Genomic DNA, 20,668 nt, shown 5'->3' on the forward strand with positions numbered 1-20,668 from the left:
AGATTGTGGATTGGGTATTGAGGATTGAATAATGAGGATTGAGGATTGAGGATTGAGCATTGAGGATTGAAGATTGAGGATTGAGGATTGAGAATTGATGATTGAGGATTGAGGAATGAAGATTGTGGATTGGGTATTGAGGATTGAATAATGAGGATTGAGGATTGAGGATTGAGGATTGAAGATTGCAGATTGAGTATTGAGGATTGAAGATTGAGGATAGAGGATTGAGCATTGAGGATTGAGGATTGAGGATTGAGGGTTGAGTATTGAAGGTTCAGTATTGAGGATTGAAGATTGAGAATTGAGGATTGAGGATTGAACATTGAGGTCTGAGCGCTCAGGGTCGAGTGATGAGAAGTGATGTTTGTGGATAGAGATTTGAAGATTACAGATTGAGTATTGAGTGTTGAAACTGTGAACTGAGGATATTCTATTGGGGATTGAGGGTTGACAACTGATTGTTGAGGACTGAGGGCTGAAGATTGAGGATGCAGGATTGAGGATTCAGAATTGAGGTTTGAGGACTGAGGATTGAGGATTGGAGAATGAGGATTGAGGATTGAGGATTGAGGATTGAAGTTTGCAGATTGAGTATTGAGGATTGAAGATTGCGGATTGAGGATTGAGGATTGAGGATTGAGGATTGAGGATTGAAGATCGAGTATTGAGGATTGAAGACTGACGATTGAGTGTTGAGGATTGAGGATTGAGGATTGAAGATTGAGTATTGAGGGTTGAAGGTTGAGAATTGAGCATTGAGGATTGAACATTGAGGTCTGAGCGCTCAGGGTTGAGTGATGAGAATTGATGTTTGTGGATAGAGATTTGAAGATTGCAGATTGAGTATTGAGTACTGAAAACTGTGAATTGAGGATATTCTATTGGGGATTGAGGATTTACAACTGGTTGTTGAGAACAGAGGGCTGAAGATTGAGGATGCAGGATTGAGGATTCAGAATTGAGGTTTGAGGACTGAGGATTGAGGATTGGACAATGAGGATTGAGGATTGAGGATTGAGGATTGAAGATTGCAGATTGAGTTTTGAGGATTGAAGATTGCGGATTGAGGATTGAGGATTGAGGATTGAGGATTGAAGATTGAGTATTGAGGATTGAAGACTGACGATTGAGAGTTGAGGATTGAGGATTGAGGATTGAGGATTGAAGACTGAGTGTTGAGGATTGAAAGTTGAGGATTGAGGATTGAGGGTTGAGGATTGAGGATTGAAGAATGAGGATTGAGGGTTGAGGATTGAGGATTGAAGATTGCAGATTGAGTCTTGAGGATTGAAGGTTGAGGATTGAGGATTGAGGATTGAGGATTGAGGATTGAAGATTGAGTATTGAGGATTGAAGACTGACGAATTGAGGATTGAGGATGGACGATTGAAGATTGAGTATTGAGGATTTAAGACTGACGATTGAGGATTGAGGATTGAGGATTGAAGATTGAGTATTGAGGATTGAAGACTGACGATTGAGGATTGAGGATGGAGGATTGAATATTGAGTATTGAGGATTGAATAATGAGGATTGAGGATTGAGGATTGAGGATTGAAGATTGACGATTGAGGATTGAGGATTGAAGATTGCAGATTGAGTATTGAGGATTGAAGATTGAGGATTGAGGATTGAGGATTGAGGATTGAGGATCGAAGATTGAGTATTGAGGATTGAAGAATGAGGATTGAGGGTTGAGGATTGAGGATTGAAGATTGAGGATTGGGTATTGAGGATTGAAGAATGAGGATTGAGGATTGAGGATTGAAGATTGAGTATTGAGGATTGAAGACTGACGATTGAGGATTGAGGAAGGAGGATTGAATATTGAGTATTGAGGATTGAAGATTGAGGATTGGGTATTGAGGATTGAAGAATGAGGATTGAAGATTGAGGATTGAGGATTGAGTGTTGACGATTGAGGACGAGTGCTGACGGTTGAGGGTTGAGGATTGAGGGTTGAGGATTGAGGATTGAGGACTGAGGATTGAGGATTGAGGATTGAGCATTGAGGATTGAAGATTGAGGGTTGAGGATTGAAAATTGATGATTGAGGATTGAGGAATGAAGATTGTGGATTGGGTATTGAGGATTGAAGAATGAGGATTGAGGATTGAGGATTGAGGATTGAAGATTGAGGATTGAGGATTGAGGATTGAGGTTTGAAAATTGAGTATTGAGGATTGAAGATTGAGGATTGAGTATTGAGGATTGCGGATGAGGGCTGAGGGTTGAGGATTGAGGTTTGAGGACTGGGGACTGAGGATTGAGGATTGGGGATTGAGGATTGAGGACTGAATATTGAGTATTGAGGATTGAAGATTGTGGATTGAGGATTGAGGGTTGAGGATTGAGGACGAGGACTGACGGTTGAGGATTGAGGTTTGAGGATTGAGGATTGAGGATTGAGGACTGAGGATTGAAGATTGAGGATTGAGCATTGAGGATTGGAGATTGAGGATTGGGGATTGAGAATTGATGATTGAGGATTGAGGAATGAAGATTGTGGATTGGGTATTGAGGATTGAAGAATGAGGATTGAGGATTGAGGATTGAGGATTGAGGATTGAGTATTGAGAATTGAGAATTGAGGATGAGGGCTGAGGTTTGAGAATTGAGGTTTGAGGAACGAGGATTGAGGGTTGAGGATTGAGGACTGTGGACTGACGATTGAGTATTGAGGATTGAGGACTGATTACTGAGGATTGAGGATTGAGGATTGAGGATTGAGGATTGGGGATTGAGTATTGAAGATTCAGTATTGCGGATTGAAGATTGAGGATTGAAGATTGAGGATTGAACACTGAGGACTGAGCGTTCAGGGTTGAGTGATGAGAATTGATGTTTGTGGATAGAGATTTGAAGATTGCAGATTGAGTATTGAGTATTGAAAGCTGTGAATTGAGGATATTCTACTGCGGATTAAGGATTGACAACTGCTTGTTGAGGACTGAGGGCTGAAGATTGAGGATGCAGAATTGAGGATTCAGAATTGAGGTTTGAGGACTGAGGATTGAGGTTTGAAGATTGAGTATTGAGGATTGAAGATTGAGGGTTGAGGATTGTGGATTGAGGATTGAGGATTGAGGATGAGTGCTGAGGTTTGAGGATTGAGGTTTGAGGACTGACGATTGAGTATTGAGGATTGAGGATTGATTACTGAGGATTGAGGATTGAAGATTGAGGATTGGGGATTGGGGATTGAGTATTGAAGATTGAGGATTAAGGATTGAGGATTGGGGATTGAGGATCTAGGATTGGAGATTGATTATTGAGGATTGAAGATTGAGGATTGAGGATTGATTATTGAGAATTGAGAATTGAGGATTGAGGATTGAGGATTGAGGATTCAAGATTGAGGATTGAAGATTGAGGATTGAGTATTGAGGATTGAAGATTGAGAATTGAGGATTAAGGATTGAGGATTGAGGATTGAAGAATGAGGATTGAGGATTGAGGATTGAGGATTGAAGATTGCAGATTGAGTATTGAGGATTAAAGATTGAGGATTGAGGATTGAGGATTGAGGATTGAAGATTGCAGATTGAGTATTGAGGATTGAAGATTGCGTATTGAGGATTGAGGATTCAGGATTGAGGATTGAAGATTGAGTATTGAGGATTGAAGACTGACGATTGAGGGTTGAGGATTGAGGATTGAGGATTGAGGATTGAAGATTGAGTATTGAGGATTGAAGATTGAGGATTGAGGATTGAGGATTGAGGATTGAGGATTGAAGAATGAGGATTGAGGATTGAGGATTGAGGATTGAAGATTGCAGATTGAGTATTGAGGATTGAAGATTGAGGATTGAGGATTGAGGATTGAGGATTGAGGATTGAAGATTGAGTATTGAGGATTGAAGACTGACGATTGAGGATTGAGGATGGAGGATTGAATTTTGAGTATTGAAGATTGAGTATTGAGGATTGAAGACTGACGATTGAGGGTTGAGGATTGAGGATTGAGGATTGAGGATTGAAGATTGAGTATTGAGGATTGAAAATTGAGGATTGAGGATTGTGGATTGAGTATTGGGGATTGAAGATTGAGGATTGAAAATTGAGGATTGAAGATTGAGGATTGAGGATTGAGGATTGAGGATTGAGGATTGAGGATTGAAGATTGAGTATTGAGGATTGAAGATTGAGGATTGAGGATTGAGTTTTGACGATTGAGGACGAGGACTGACGGTTGAGGGTTGAGGTTTGAGGGTTAAGGATTGAGGATTGAGGACTGAGGATTGAGGTTTGAGAATTGAGCATTGAGGATTGAGGATTGAGGATTGAGGATTGAAGATTGAGTATTGAGGATTGAAGACTGACGATTGAGGATTGAGGATGGAGGATTGAATTTTGAGTATTGAAGATTGAGTATTGAGGATTGAAGACTGACGATTGAGGGTTGAGGATTGAGGATTGAGGATTGAGGATTGAAGATTGAGTATTGAGGATTGAAAATTGAGGATTGAGGATTGTGGATTGAGTATTGAGGATTGAAGATTGAGGACTGAAAATTGAGGATTGAAGATTGAGGATTGAGGATTGAGGATTGAGGATTGAGGATTGAGGATTGAAGATTGAGTATTGAGGATTGAAGATTGAGGATTGACGATTGAGTGTTGACGATTGAGGACGAGGACTGTCGGCTGAGGATTGAGGTTTGAGGGTTAAGGATTGAGGATTGAGGACTGAGGATTGAGGATTGAGGATTGAGCATTGAGGATTGAAGATTGAGGTCTGGGGATTGAGGATTGAAGATTGAGGATTAAGGATTGAAGATTGGGGATTGAGGATCTAGGATTGGAGATTGAATATTGAGGATTGAGGATTGAGGATTGAGGATTGAGAATTGAGGATGAGGACTGAGGGATGAGGATTGAGGTTTGAGGAACGAGGATTGAGGATTGGGGATTGAGGACTGAGGAATGACGTTTGAGTATTGAAGATTGAGTATTGATTACTGAGGATTGAGGATTGAGGATTGAGGATTGAGGATTGAGGGTTGAAGGTTCAGTATTGAGGATTGAAGATTGAGAATTGAGGATTGAGGATTGAACATTGAGGTCTGAGCGCTCACGGTCGAGTGATGAGAATTGATGTTTGTGGATAGAGATTTGAAGATTGCAGATTGAGTATTGAGTATTGAAAGCTGTGATTTGAGGATATTCTATTGGGGATTGAGGATTGACAACTGATTGTTGAGGACTGAGGGCTGAAGATTGAGGATGCAGGATTGAGGATTCAGAATTGAGGTTTGAGGACTGAGGATTGAGGATTGGAGAATGAGGATTGAGGATTGAGGATTGAGGATTGAAGATTGCAGATTGAGTATTGAGGATTGAAGATTGCGGGTTGAGGATTGAGGATTGAGGATTGAGGATTGAGGATTGAGGATTGAGGATTGAGGATTGAGGGTTGAGGATTGAAGGTTCAGTATTGAGGATCGAAGATTGAGAATTGAGGATTGAGGATTGAGGATTGAGGATTGAGCATTGAAGATTGAGTATTGAGGATTGAAGACTGACGATTGAGGATTGAGGATGGAGGATTGAAGATTGAGTATTGTGGATTTAAGACTGACGATTGAGGATTGAGGATTGAGGATTGAAGATTGAGTATTGAGGATTGAAGACTGACGATTGAGGATTGAGGAAGGAGGATTGAATATTGAGTATTGAGGATTGAAGATTGAGGATTGGGTATTGAGGATTGAAGAATGAGGATTGAAGATTGAGGATTGAGGATTGAGTGTTGACGATTGAGGACGAGTGCTGACGGTTGGGGGTTGAGGTTTGAGGGTTGAGGATTGAGGATTGAGGACTGAGGATTGAGGATTGAGGATTGAGCATTGAGGATTGAAGATTGAGGGTTGAGGATTGAAAATTGATGATTGAGGATTGAGGAATGAAGATTGTGGATTGGGTATTGAGGATTGAAGAATGAGGATTGAGGATTGAGGATTGAGGATTGAAGATTGAGGATTGAGGATTGAGGATTGAGGTTTGAAAATTGAGTATTGAGGATTGAAGATTGAGGATTGAGTATTGAGGATTGCGGATGAGGGCTGAGGGTTGAGGATTGAGGTTTGAGGACTGGGGACTGAGGATTGAGGATTGGGGATTGAGGATTGAGGACTGATTACTGAGGATTGAGGATTGAGGATTGAGGATTGAGGATTGGGGATTGAGTATTGAAGATTCAGTATTGCGGATTGAAGATTGAGGATTGAAGATTGAGGATTGAACACTGAGGACTGAGCGTTCAGGGTTGAGTGATGAGAATTGATGTTTGTGGATAGAGATTTGAAGATTGCAGATTGAGTATTGAGTATTGAAAGCTGTGAATTGAGGATATTCTACTGCGGATTAAGGATTGACAACTGCTTGTTGAGGACTGAGGGCTGAAGATTGAGGATGCAGAATTGAGGATTCAGAATTGAGGTTTGAGGACTGAGGATTGAGGTTTGAAGATTGAGTATTGAGGATTGAAGATTGAGGGTTGAGGATTGTGGATTGAGGATTGAGGATTGAGGATGAGTGCTGAGGTTTGAGGATTGAGGTTTGAGGACTGACGATTGAGTATTGAGGATTGAGGATTGATTACTGAGGATTGAGGATTGAAGATTGAGGATTGGGGATTGGGGATTGAGTATTGAAGATTGAGGATTAAGGATTGAGGATTGGGGATTGAGGATCTAGGATTGGAGATTGATTATTGAGGATTGAAGATTGAGGATTGAGGATTGATTATTGAGAATTGAGAATTGAGGATTGAGGATTGAGGATTGAGGATTGAAGATTGAGGATTGAAGATTGAGGATTGAGTATTGAGGATTGAAGATTGAGAATTGAGGATTAAGGATTGAGGATTGAGGATTGAAGAATGAGGATTGAGGATTGAGGATTGAGGATTGAAGATTGCAGATTGAGTATTGAGGATTAAAGATTGAGGATTGAGGATTGAGGATTGAGGATTGAAGATTGCAGATTGAGTATTGAGGATTGAAGATTGCGTATTGAGGATTGAGGATTCAGGATTGAGGATTGAAGATTGAGTATTGAGGATTGAAGACTGACGATTGAGGGTTGAGGATTGAGGATTGAGGATTGAGGATTGAAGATTGAGTATTGAGGATTGAAGATTGAGGATTGAGGATTGAGGATTGAGGATTGAGGATTGAAGAATGAGGATTGAGGATTGAGGATTGAGGATTGAAGATTGCAGATTGAGTATTGAGGATTGAAGATTGAGGATTGAGGATTGAGGATTGAGGATTGAGGATTGAAGATTGAGTATTGAGGATTGAAGACTGACGATTGAGGATTGAGGATGGAGGATTGAATTTTGAGTATTGAAGATTGAGTATTGAGGATTGAAGACTGACGATTGAGGGTTGAGGATTGAGGATTGAGGATTGAGGATTGAAGATTGAGTATTGAGGATTGAAAATTGAGGATTGAGGATTGTGGATTGAGTATTGGGGATTGAAGATTGAGGATTGAAAATTGAGGATTGAAGATTGAGGATTGAGGATTGAGGATTGAGGATTGAGGATTGAGGATTGAAGATTGAGTATTGAGGATTGAAGATTGAGGATTGAGGATTGAGTTTTGACGATTGTGGACGAGGACTGACGGTTGAGGGTTGAGGTTTGAGGGTTAAGGATTGAGGATTGAGGACTGAGGATTGAGGTTTGAGAATTGAGCATTGAGGATTGAGGATTGAGGATTGAGGATTGAAGATTGAGTATTGAGGATTGAAGACTGACGATTGAGGATTGAGGATGGAGGATTGAATTTTGAGTATTGAAGATTGAGTATTGAGGATTGAAGACTGACGATTGAGGGTTGAGGATTGAGGATTGAGGATTGAGGATTGAAGATTGAGTATTGAGGATTGAAAATTGAGGATTGAGGATTGTGGATTGAGTATTGAGGATTGAAGATTGAGGACTGAAAATTGAGGATTGAAGATTGAGGATTGAGGATTGAGGATTGAGGATTGAGGATTGAGGATTGAAGATTGAGTATTGAGGATTGAAGATTGAGGATTGACGATTGAGTGTTGACGATTGAGGACGAGGACTGTCGGCTGAGGATTGAGGTTTGAGGGTTAAGGATTGAGGATTGAGGACTGAGGATTGAGGATTGAGGATTGAGCATTGAGGATTGAAGATTGAGGTCTGGGGATTGAGGATTGAAGATTGAGGATTAAGGATTGAAGATTGGGGATTGAGGATCTAGGATTGGAGATTGAATATTGAGGATTGAGGATTGAGGATTGAGGATTGAGAATTGAGGATGAGGACTGAGGGATGAGGATTGAGGTTTGAGGAACGAGGATTGAGGATTGGGGATTGAGGACTGAGGAATGACGTTTGAGTATTGAAGATTGAGTATTGATTACTGAGGATTGAGGATTGAGGATTGAGGATTGAGGATTGAGGGTTGAAGGTTCAGTATTGAGGATTGAAGATTGAGAATTGAGGATTGAGGATTGAACATTGAGGTCTGAGCGCTCAGGGTCGAGTGATGAGAATTGATGTTTGTGGATAGAGATTTGAAGATTGCAGATTGAGTATTGAGTATTGAAAGCTGTGAATTGAGGATATTCTATTGGGGATTGAGGATTGACAACTGATTGTTGAGGACTGAGGGCTGAAGATTGAGGATGCAGGATTGAGGATTCAGAATTGAGGTTTGAGGACTGAGGATTGAGGATTGGAGAATGAGGATTGAGGATTGAGGATTGAGGATTGAAGATTGCAGATTGAGTATTGAGGATTGAAGATTGCGGGTTGAGGATTGAGGATTGAGGATTGAGGATTGAGGATTGAGGATTGAGGATTGAGGATTGAGGGTTGAGGATTGAAGGTTCAGTATTGAGGATCGAAGATTGAGAATTGAGGATTGAGGATTGAGGATTGAGGATTGAGCATTGAAGATTGAGTATTGAGGATTGAAGACTGACGATTGAGGATTGAGGATGGAGGATTGAAGATTGAGTATTGTGGATTTAAGACTGACGATTGAGGATTGAGGATTGAGGATTGAAGATTGAGTATTGAGGATTGAAGACTGACGATTGAGGATTGAGGAAGGAGGATTGAATATTGAGTATTGAGGATTGAAGATTGAGGATTGGGTATTGAGGATTGAAGAATGAGGATTGAAGATTGAGGATTGAGGATTGAGTGTTGACGATTGAGGACGAGTGCTGACGGTTGGGGGTTGAGGTTTGAGGGTTGAGGATTGAGGATTGAGGACTGAGGATTGAGGATTGAGGATTGAGCATTGAGGATTGAAGATTGAGGGTTGAGGATTGAAAATTGATGATTGAGGATTGAGGAATGAAGATTGTGGATTGGGTATTGAGGATTGAAGAATGAGGATTGAGGATTGAGGATTGAGGATTGAAGATTGAGGATTGAGGATTGAGGATTGAGGTTTGAAAATTGAGTATTGAGGATTGAAGATTGAGGATTGAGTATTGAGGATTGCGGATGAGGGCTGAGGGTTGAGGATTGAGGTTTGAGGACTGGGGACTGAGGATTGAGGATTGGGGATTGAGGATTGAGGACTGAATATTGAGTATTGAGGATTGAAGATTGTGGATTGAGGATTGAGGGTTGAGGATTGAGGACGAGGACTGACGGTTGAGGATTGAGGTTTGAGGATTGAGGATTGAGGATTGAGGACTGAAGATTGAAGATTGAGGATTGAGCATTGAGGATTGGAGATTGAGGACTGGGGATTGAGAATTGATGATTGAGGATTGAGGAATGAAGATTGTGGATTGGGTATTGAGGATTGAAGAATGAGGATTGAGGATTGAGGATTGAGGATTGAGGATTGGGTATTGAGAATTGAGAATTGAGGATGAGGGCTGAGGTTTGAGGATTGAGGTTTGAGGAACGAGGATTGAGGGTTGAGGATTGAGGACTGAGGACTGACGATTGAGTATTGAGGATTGAGGATTGATTACTGAGGATTGACGATTGAGGATTGAGGATTGAAGATTGGGGATTGAGTATTGAAGATTCAGTATTGAGGATTGAAGGTTGAGAATTGAAGATTGAGGATTGAACATTGAGGACTGAGCGTTCAGGATTGAGTGATTAGAATTGATGTTTGTGGATAGAGATTTGAATATTGCAGATTGAGTATTGAGTATTGAAAACTGTGAATTGAGGATATTCTATTGCGGATTGAGGATTGACAACTGATTGTTGAGGACTGATTGCTGAAGATTGAGGATGCAGGACTGAGGATTCAGAATTGAGGTTTGAGGACTGGGGATTGAGGTTTGAAGATTGAGCATTGAGGATTGAAAATTGAGGATTGAGTATTGAGGATTGAGGACTGAGGATTGAGGATGAGTGCTGAGGTTTGAGGATTGAGGTTTGAGGACTGACGATTGAGTATTGAGGATTGAGGATTGATTACTGAGGATTGAGGATTGAAGATTGAGGATTGGGGATTGGGGATTGAGTATTGAAGATTGAGGATTAAGGATTGAGGATTGGGGATTGAGGATCTAGGATTGGAGATTGATTATTGAGGATTGAAGATTGAGGATTGAGGATTGATTATTGAGAATTGAGAATTGAGGATTGAGGATTGATGATTGAGGATTGAAGATTGAGGATTGAAGATTGAGGATTGAGTATTGAATATTGAGTATTGAGGATTGAAGATTGAGGTTTGAGGATTGAGTGTTGACGATTGAGGACGAGGACTGACGGTTGAGGATTGAGGTATGAGGGTTGCGGATTGAGGATTGAGGACTGAGGATTGAGGATTGAGGATTGAGCATTGAGGATTGAAGATTGAGGACTGGGGATTGAGGATTGAAGATTGAGGATTAAGGATTGAAGATTGGGGATTGAGGATCTAGGATTGGAGATTGATTATTGATGATTGAATATTGAGGATTGAGGATTGAGGATTGAGGATTGAGAATTGAGGTTGAGGACTGAGGGATGAGGATTGAGGTTTCAGGAACGAGGATTGAGGATTGAGGATTGAGGACTGAGGAATGACGTTTGAGTATTGAAGATTGAGTATTGATTTCTGAGGATTGAGGATTGAGGATTGAGGATTGAGGATTGAGGATTGAAGGTTCAGTGTTGAGGATTGAAGGTTGAGAATTGAGGATTGAGGATTGAACATTGAGGTCTGAGCGCTCAGGGTCGAGTGATGAGAATTGATGTTTGTGGATAGAGATTTGAAGATTGCAGATTGAGTATTGAGTATTGAAAACTGTGAATTGAGGATATTCTACTGGGGATTGAGGATTGACAACTGATTGTTGAGGACTGTGGGCTGAAGATTGAGGATGCAGGATTGAGGATTCAGAATTGAGGTTTGAGGACTGAGGATTGAGGATTGGAGAATGAGGATTGAGGATTGAGGATTGAGGATTGAAGATTGCAGATTGACTATTGAGGATTTAAGATTGCGGATTGAGGATTGAGGATTGAGGACTGATGATTGAAGATTGAGTATTCAGGATTGAAGACTCACGATTGAGGGTTGAGGATTGAGGATTGAGGATTGAGGATTGAGGATTGAAGATTGAGTATTGAGGATTGAAGATTGAGAATTGAGGATTGAGGATTGAACATTGAGGTCTGAGCGCTCAGGGTTGAGTGATGAGAATTGATGTTTGTGGATAGAGATTTGAAGATTGTAGACTGAGTATTGAGTATTGAAAACTGTGAATTGAGGATATTCTATTGGGTATTGAAGATTGACAACTGATTGTAGAGGACTCAGGGCTGAAGATTGAGGATGCAGGATTGAGGATTCAGAATTGAGGTTTGAGGTCTGAGGATTGAGGATTGAAGATTGAGTATTGAGGATTGAAGACAGACGATTGAGGGTTGAGGATTGAGGACTGAGGATTGAAGATTGAAGATTGAGTATTGAGGAATGAAGATTGAGGATTGAGAATTGAGGATTGAGGATTGAGGATTGAGGATGAGGGCTGAGGGTTGAGGATTGAGGTTTGCGGACTGGGGACTGAGGATTGAGGATTGAGAATTGAGGATTGAGGATTGAGGATTGAAGATTGAGGATTGGGTATTGAGGATTGAAGAATGAGGATTGAAGATTGAGGATTGAGGATTGAGTGTTGACGATTGAGGACGAGTACTGACGGCTGAGGGTTGAGGTTTGAGGGTTGAGGATTGAGGATTGAGGATTGAGGGTTGAGGATTGAAGGTTCAGTATTGAGGATCGAAGATTGAGAATTGAGGATTGAGGATTGAGGATTGAGGATTGAGCATTGAAGATTGAGTATTGAGGATTGAAGACTGACGATTGAGGATTGAGGATGGAGGATTGAAGATTGAGTATTGTGGATTTAAGACTGACGATTGAGGATTGAGGATTGAGGATTGAAGATTGAGTATTGAGGATTGAAGACTGACGATTGAGGATTGAGGAAGGAGGATTGAATATTGAGTATTGAGGATTGAAGATTGAGGATTGGGTATTGAGGATTGAAGAATGAGGATTGAAGATTGAGGATTGAGGATTGAGTGTTGACGATTGAGGACGAGTGCTGACGGTTGGGGGTTGAGGTTTGAGGGTTGAGGATTGAGGATTGAGGACTGAGGATTGAGGATTGAGGATTGAGCATTGAGGATTGAAGATTGAGGGTTGAGGATTGAAAATTGATGATTGAGGATTGAGGAATGAAGATTGTGGATTGGGTATTGAGGATTGAAGAATGAGGATTGAGGATTGAGGATTGAGGATTGAAGATTGAGGATTGAGGATTGAGGATTGAGGTTTGAAAATTGAGTATTGAGGATTGAAGATTGAGGATTGAGTATTGAGGATTGCGGATGAGGGCTGAGGGTTGAGGATTGAGGTTTGAGGACTGGGGACTGAGGATTGAGGATTGGGGATTGAGGATTGAGGACTGAATATTGAGTATTGAGGATTGAAGATTGTGGATTGAGGATTGAGGGTTGAGGATTGAGGACGAGGACTGACGGTTGAGGATTGAGGTTTGAGGATTGAGGATTGAGGATTGAGGACTGAAGATTGAAGATTGAGGATTGAGCATTGAGGATTGGAGATTGAGGACTGGGGATTGAGAATTGATGATTGAGGATTGAGGAATGAAGATTGTGGATTGGGTATTGAGGATTGAAGAATGAGGATTGAGGATTGAGGATTGAGGATTGAGGATTGGGTATTGAGAATTGAGAATTGAGGATGAGGGCTGAGGTTTGAGGATTGAGGTTTGAGGAACGAGGATTGAGGGTTGAGGATTGAGGACTGAGGACTGACGATTGAGTATTGAGGATTGAGGATTGATTACTGAGGATTGACGATTGAGGATTGAGGATTGAAGATTGGGGATTGAGTATTGAAGATTCAGTATTGAGGATTGAAGGTTGAGAATTGAAGATTGAGGATTGAACATTGAGGACTGAGCGTTCAGGATTGAGTGATTAGAATTGATGTTTGTGGATAGAGATTTGAATATTGCAGATTGAGTATTGAGTATTGAAAACTGTGAATTGAGGATATTCTATTGCGGATTGAGGATTGACAGCTGATTGTTGAGGACTGATTGCTGAAGATTGAGGATGCAGGACTGAGGATTCAGAATTGAGGTTTGAGGACTGGGGATTGAGGTTTGAAGATTGAGCATTGAGGATTGAAAATTGAGGATTGAGTATTGAGGATTGAGGACTGAGGATTGAGGATGAGTGCTGAGGTTTGAGGATTGAGGTTTGAGGACTGACGATTGAGTATTGAGGATTGAGGATTGATTACTGAGGATTGAGGATTGAAGATTGAGGATTGGGGATTGGGGATTGAGTATTGAAGATTGAGGATTAAGGATTGAGGATTGGGGATTGAGGATCTAGGATTGGAGATTGATTATTGAGGATTGAAGATTGAGGATTGAGGATTGATTATTGAGAATTGAGAATTGAGGATTGAGGATTGATGATTGAGGATTGAAGATTGAGGATTGAAGATTGAGGATTGAGTATTGAATATTGAGTATTGAGGATTGAAGATTGAGGTTTGAGGATTGAGTGTTGACGATTGAGGACGAGGACTGACGGTTGAGGATTGAGGTATGAGGGTTGCGGATTGAGGATTGAGGACTGAGGATTGAGGATTGAGGATTGAGCATTGAGGATTGAAGATTGAGGACTGGGGATTGAGGATTGAAGATTGAGGATTAAGGATTGAAGATTGGGGATTGAGGATCTAGGATTGGAGATTGATTATTGATGATTGAATATTGAGGATTGAGGATTGAGGATTGAGGATTGAGAATTGAGGTTGAGGACTGAGGGATGAGGATTGAGGTTTCAGGAACGAGGATTGAGGATTGAGGATTGAGGACTGAGGAATGACGTTTGAGTATTGAAGATTGAGTATTGATTTCTGAGGATTGAGGATTGAGGATTGAGGATTGAGGATTGAGGATTGAAGGTTCAGTGTTGAGGATTGAAGGTTGAGAATTGAGGATTGAGGATTGAACATTGAGGTCTGAGCGCTCAGGGTCGAGTGATGAGAATTGATGTTTGTGGATAGAGATTTGAAGATTGCAGATTGAGTATTGAGTATTGAAAACTGTGAATTGAGGATATTCTACTGGGGATTGAGGATTGACAACTGATTGTTGAGGACTGTGGGCTGAAGATTGAGGATGCAGGATTGAGGATTCAGAATTGAGGTTTGAGGACTGAGGATTGAGGATTGGAGAATGAGGATTGAGGATTGAGGATTGAGGATTGAAGATTGCAGATTGACTATTGAGGATTTAAGATTGCGGATTGAGGATTGAGGATTGAGGACTGATGATTGAAGATTGAGTATTCAGGATTGAAGACTCACGATTGAGGGTTGAGGATTGAGGATTGAGGATTGAGGATTGAGGATTGAAGATTGAGTATTGAGGATTGAAGATTGAGAATTGAGGATTGAGGATTGAACATTGAGGTCTGAGCGCTCAGGGTTGAGTGATGAGAATTGATGTTTGTGGATAGAGATTTGAAGATTGTAGACTGAGTATTGAGTATTGAAAACTGTGAATTGAGGATATTCTATTGGGTATTGAAGATTGACAACTGATTGTAGAGGACTCAGGGCTGAAGATTGAGGATGCAGGATTGAGGATTCAGAATTGAGGTTTGAGGTCTGAGGATTGAGGATTGAAGATTGAGTATTGAGGATTGAAGACAGACGATTGAGGGTTGAGGATTGAGGACTGAGGATTGAAGATTGAAGATTGAGTATTGAGGAATGAAGATTGAGGATTGAGAATTGAGGATTGAGGATTGAGGATTGAGGATGAGGGCTGAGGGTTGAGGATTGAGGTTTGCGGACTGGGGACTGAGGATTGAGGATTGAGAATTGAGGATTGAGGATTGAGGATTGAAGATTGAGGATTGGGTATTGAGGATTGAAGAATGAGGATTGAAGATTGAGGATTGAGGATTGAGTGTTGACGATTGAGGACGAGTACTGACGGCTGAGGGTTGAGGTTTGAGGGTTGAGGATTGAGGGTTGAGGACTGAGGATTGAGTATTGAGGATTGAGCATTGAGGATTGAAGACTGAGGATTGAGGACTGAGAATTGATGATTGAGGATTGAGGAATGAAGATTGTGGATTGGGTATTGAGGATTGAATAATGAGGATTGAGGATTGAGGATTGAGCATTGAGGATTGAAGATTGAGGATTGAGGATTGAGAATTGATGATTGAGGATTGAGGAATGAAGATTGTGGATTGGGTATTGAGGATTGAATAATGAGGATTGAGGATTGAGGATTGAGGATTGAAGATTGCAGATTGAGCATTGAGGATTGAAGATTGAGGATAGAGGATTGAGCATTGAGGATTGAGGATTGAGGATTGAGGGTTGAGTATTGAAGGTTCAGTATTGAGGATTGAAGATTGAGAATTGAGGATTGAGGATTGAACATTGAGGTCTGAGCGCTCAGGGTCGAGTGATGAGAAGTGATGTTTGTGGATAGAGATTTGAAGATTACAGATTGAGTATTGAGTGTTGAAACTGTGAACTGAGGATATTCTATTGGGGATTGAGGGTTGACAACTGATTGTTGAGGACTGAGGGCTGAAGATTGAGGATGCAGGATTGAGGATTCAGAATTGAGGTTTGAGGACTGAGGATTGAGGATTGGAGAATGAGGATTGAGGATTGAGGATTGAGGATTGAAGTTTGCAGATTGAGTATTGAGGATTGAAGATTGCGGATTGAGGATTGAGGATTGAGGATTGAGGATTGAGGATTGAAGATCGAGTATTGAGGATTGAAGACTGACGATTGAGTGTTGAGGATTGAGGATTGAGGATTGAAGATTGAGTATTGAGGGTTGAAGGTTGAGAATTGAGCATTGAGGATTGAACATTGAGGTCTGAGCGCTCAGGGTTGAGTGATGAGAATTGATGTTTGTGGATAGAGATTTGAAGATTGCAGATTGAGTATTGAGTACTGAAAACTGTGAATTGAGGATATTCTATTGGGGATTGAGGATTGACAACTGATTGTTGAGAACAGAGGGCTGAAGATTGAGGATGCAGGATTGAGGATTCAGAATTGAGGTTTGAGGACTGAGGATTGAGGATTGGACAATGAGGATTGAGGATTGAGGATTGAGGATTGAAGATTGCAGATTGAGTTTTGAGGATTGAAGATTGCGGATTGAGGATTGAGGATTGAGGATTGAGGATTGAAGATTGAGTATTGAGGATTGAAGACTGACGATTGAGAGTTGAGGATTGAGGATTGAGGATTGAGGATTGAAGACTGAGTGTTGAGGATTGAAAGTTGAGGATTGAGGATTGAGGGTTGAGGATTGAGGATTGAAGAATGAGGATTGAGGGTTGAGGATTGAGGATTGAAGATTGCAGATTGAGTCTTGAGGATTGAAGGTTGAGGATTGAGGATTGAGGATTGAGGATTGAGGATTGAAGATTGAGTATTGAGGATTGAAGACTGACGAATTGAGGATTGAGGATGGACGATTGAAGATTGAGTATTGAGGATTTAAGACTGACGATTGAGGATTGAGGATTGAGGATTGAAGATTGAGTATTGAGGATTGAAGACTGACGATTGAGGATTGAGGATGGAGGATTGAATATTGAGTATTGAGGATTGAATAATGAGGATTGAGGATTGAGGATTGAGGATTGAAGATTGACGATTGAGGATTGAGGATTGAAGATTGCAGATTGAGTATTGAGGATTGAAGATTGAGGATTGAGGATTGAGGATTGAGGATTGAGGATCGAAGATTGAGTATTGAGGATTGAAGACTGACGATTTAGGATTGAGGATGGAGGATTGAATATTGAGTATTGAGGATTGAAGAATGAGGATTGAAGATTGAGGATTGAACATTGAGGTCTGAGCGTTCAGGGTTGAGTGATGAGAATTGATGTTTGTGGATAGAGATTTGAAGATTGCAGATTGAGTATTGAGTATTGAAAACTGTGAATTGAGGATATTCTATTGGGGATTGAGGATTGACAACTGATTGTTGAGAACAGAGGGCTGAAGATTGAGGATGCAGGATTGAGGATTCAGAATTGAGGTTTGAGGACTGAGGATTGAGGATTGGACAATGAGGATTGAGGATTGAGGATTGAGGATTGAAGATTGCAGATTGAGTTTTGAGGATTGAAGATTGCGGATTGAGGATTGAGGATTGAGGATTGAGGATTGAAGATTGAGTATTGAGGATTGAAGACTGACGATTGAGAGTTGAGGATTGAGGATTGAGGATTGAGGATTGAAGACTGAGTATTGAGGATTGAAAATTGAGGATTGAGGATTGAGGATTGAGGATTGAGGATTGAAGAATGAGGATTGAGGGTTGAGGATTGAGGATTGAAGATTGCAGATTGAGTATTTAGGATTGAAGATTGAGGATTGAGGATTGAGGATTGAGGATTGAGGATTGAAGATTGAGTATTGAGGATTGAAGACTGACGATTGAGGATTGAGGATGGAGGATTGAAGATTGAGTATTGAGGATTTAAGACTCACGATTGAGGATTGAGGATTGAGGATTGAAGATTGAGTATTGAGGATTGAAGACTGACGATTGAGGATTGAGGATGGAGGACTGAATATTGAGTATTGAGGATTGAATAATGAGGATTGAGGATTGAGGATTGAGGATTGAAGATTGACGATTGAGGATTGAGGATTGAAGATTGCAGATTGAGTATTGAGGATTGAAGATTGAGGATTGAGGATTGAGGATTGAGGATTGAGGATTGAGGATCGAAGATTGAGTATTGAGGATTGAAGACTGACGATTTAGGATTGAGGATGGAGGATTGAATATTGAGTATTGAGGATTGAAGAATGAGGATTGAAGTTTGAGGATTGAGGATTGAGTGTTGACGATTGAGGACGAGTATTGACGGTTGAGGGCTGAGGTTTGAGGGTTGAGGATTGAGGGTTGAGGACTGAGGATTGAGGATTGAGGATTGAGCATTGAGGATTGAAGATTGAGGATTGAGGATTGAGAATTGATGATTGAGGATTGAGGAATGAAGATTGTGGATTGGGTATTGAGGATTGAATAATGAGGATTGAGGATTGAGGATTGAGGATTGAAGATTGAGGATTGAGGATTGAGGATTGAATATTGCAGATTGAGTATTGAGGATTGAGGATTGAGGATTGAGGTTTGAGGACTGGGGACTGAGGATTGAGGATTGGGGATTGAGGATTGAGGACTGAATATTGAGTATTGAGGATTGAAGATTGTGGATTGAGGATTGAGGGTTGAGGATTGAGGACGAGGACTGACGGTTGAGGATTGAGGTTTGAGGATTGAGGATTGAGGATTGAGAACTGAAGATTGAAGATTGAGGATTGAGCATTGAGGATTGGAGATTGAGGACTGGGGATTGAGAATTGATGATTGAGGATTGAGGAATGAAGATTGTGGATTGGGTATTGAGGATTGAAGAATGAGGATTGAGCATTGAGGATTGAGGATTGAGGATTGGGTATTGAGAATTGAGAATTGAGGATGAGGGCTGAGGTTTGAGGATTGAGGTTTGAGGAACGAGGATTGAGGGTTGAGGATTGAGGACTGAGGACTGACGATTGAGTATTGAGGATTGAGGATTGATTACTGAGGATTGAGGATTGAGGATTGAGGATTGAGGATTGGGGATTGAGTATTGAAGATTCAGTATTGAGGATTGAAGGTTGAGAATTGAAGATTGAGGATTGAACATTGAGGACTGAGCGTTCAGGATTGAGTGATTAGAATTGATGTTTGTGGATAGAGATTTGAATATTGCAGATTGAGTATTGAGTATTGAAAACTGTGAATTGAGGATATTCAATTGCGGATTGACGATTGACAACTGATTGTTGAGGACTGATTGCTGAAGATTGAGGATGCAGTATTGAGGATTCAGAATTGAGGTTTGAGGACTGGGGATTGAGGTTTGAAAATTGAGTATTGAGGATTGAAAATTGAGGATTGAGTATTGAGGATTGAGGATGAGGGCTGAGGGTTGAGGATTGAGGTTTGAGGACTGGGGACTGAGGATTGAGGATTGAGGATTGAGGATTGAGGTCTGAATATTGAGTATTGAGGATTGAAGATTGTGGATTGAGGATTGAGGGTTGAGGATTGAGGACGAGGACTGACGGTTGAGGATTGAGGTTTGAGGACTGGGGATTGAGGTTTGAAAATTGAGTATTGAGGATTGAAGACAGACGATTGAGGGTTGAGGATTGAGGACTGAGGATTGAAGATTGAAGATTGAGTATTGAGGAATGAAGATTGAGGATTGAGAATTGAGGATTGAGGATTGAGGATTGAGGATGAGGGCTGAGGGTTGAGGATTGAGGTTTGCGGACTGGGGACTGAGGATTGAGGATTGAGAATTGAGGATTGAGGATTGAGGATTGAAGATTGAGGATTGGGTATTGAGGATTGAAGAATGAGGATTGAAGATTGAGGATTGAGGATTGAGTGTTGACGATTGAGGACGAGTACTGACGGCTGAGGGTTGAGGTTTGAGGGTTGAGGATTGAGGGTTGAGGACTGAGGATTGAGTATTGAGGATTGAGCATTGAGGATTGAAGACTGAGGATTGAGGACTGAGAATTGATGATTGAGGATTGAGGAATGAAGATTGTGGATTGGGTATTGAGGATTGAATAATGAGGATTGAGGATTGAGGATTGAGCATTGAGGATTGAAGATTGAGGATTGAGGATTGAGAATTGATGATTGAGGATTGAGGAATGAAGATTGTGGATTGGGTATTGAGGATTGAATAATGAGGATTGAGGATTGAGGATTGAGGATTGAAGATTGCAGATTGAGCATTGAGGATTGAAGATTGAGGATAGAGGATTGAGCATTGAGGATTGAGGATTGAGGATTGAGGGTTGAGTATTGAAGGTTCAGTATTGAGGATTGAAGATTGAGAATTGAGGATTGAGGATTGAACATTGAGGTCTGAGCGCTCAGGGTCGAGTGATGAGAAGTGATGTTTGTGGATAGAGATTTGAAGATTACAGATTGAGTATTGAGTGTTGAAACTGTGAACTGAGGATATTCTATTGGGGATTGAGGGTTGACAACTGATTGTTGAGGACTGAGGGCTGAAG

This window comes from Calliopsis andreniformis, unplaced genomic scaffold (assembly GCF_051401765.1).
Source record: "Calliopsis andreniformis isolate RMS-2024a unplaced genomic scaffold, iyCalAndr_principal scaffold0119, whole genome shotgun sequence".
NCBI lineage: Eukaryota > Metazoa > Arthropoda > Insecta > Hymenoptera > Andrenidae > Calliopsis > Calliopsis andreniformis.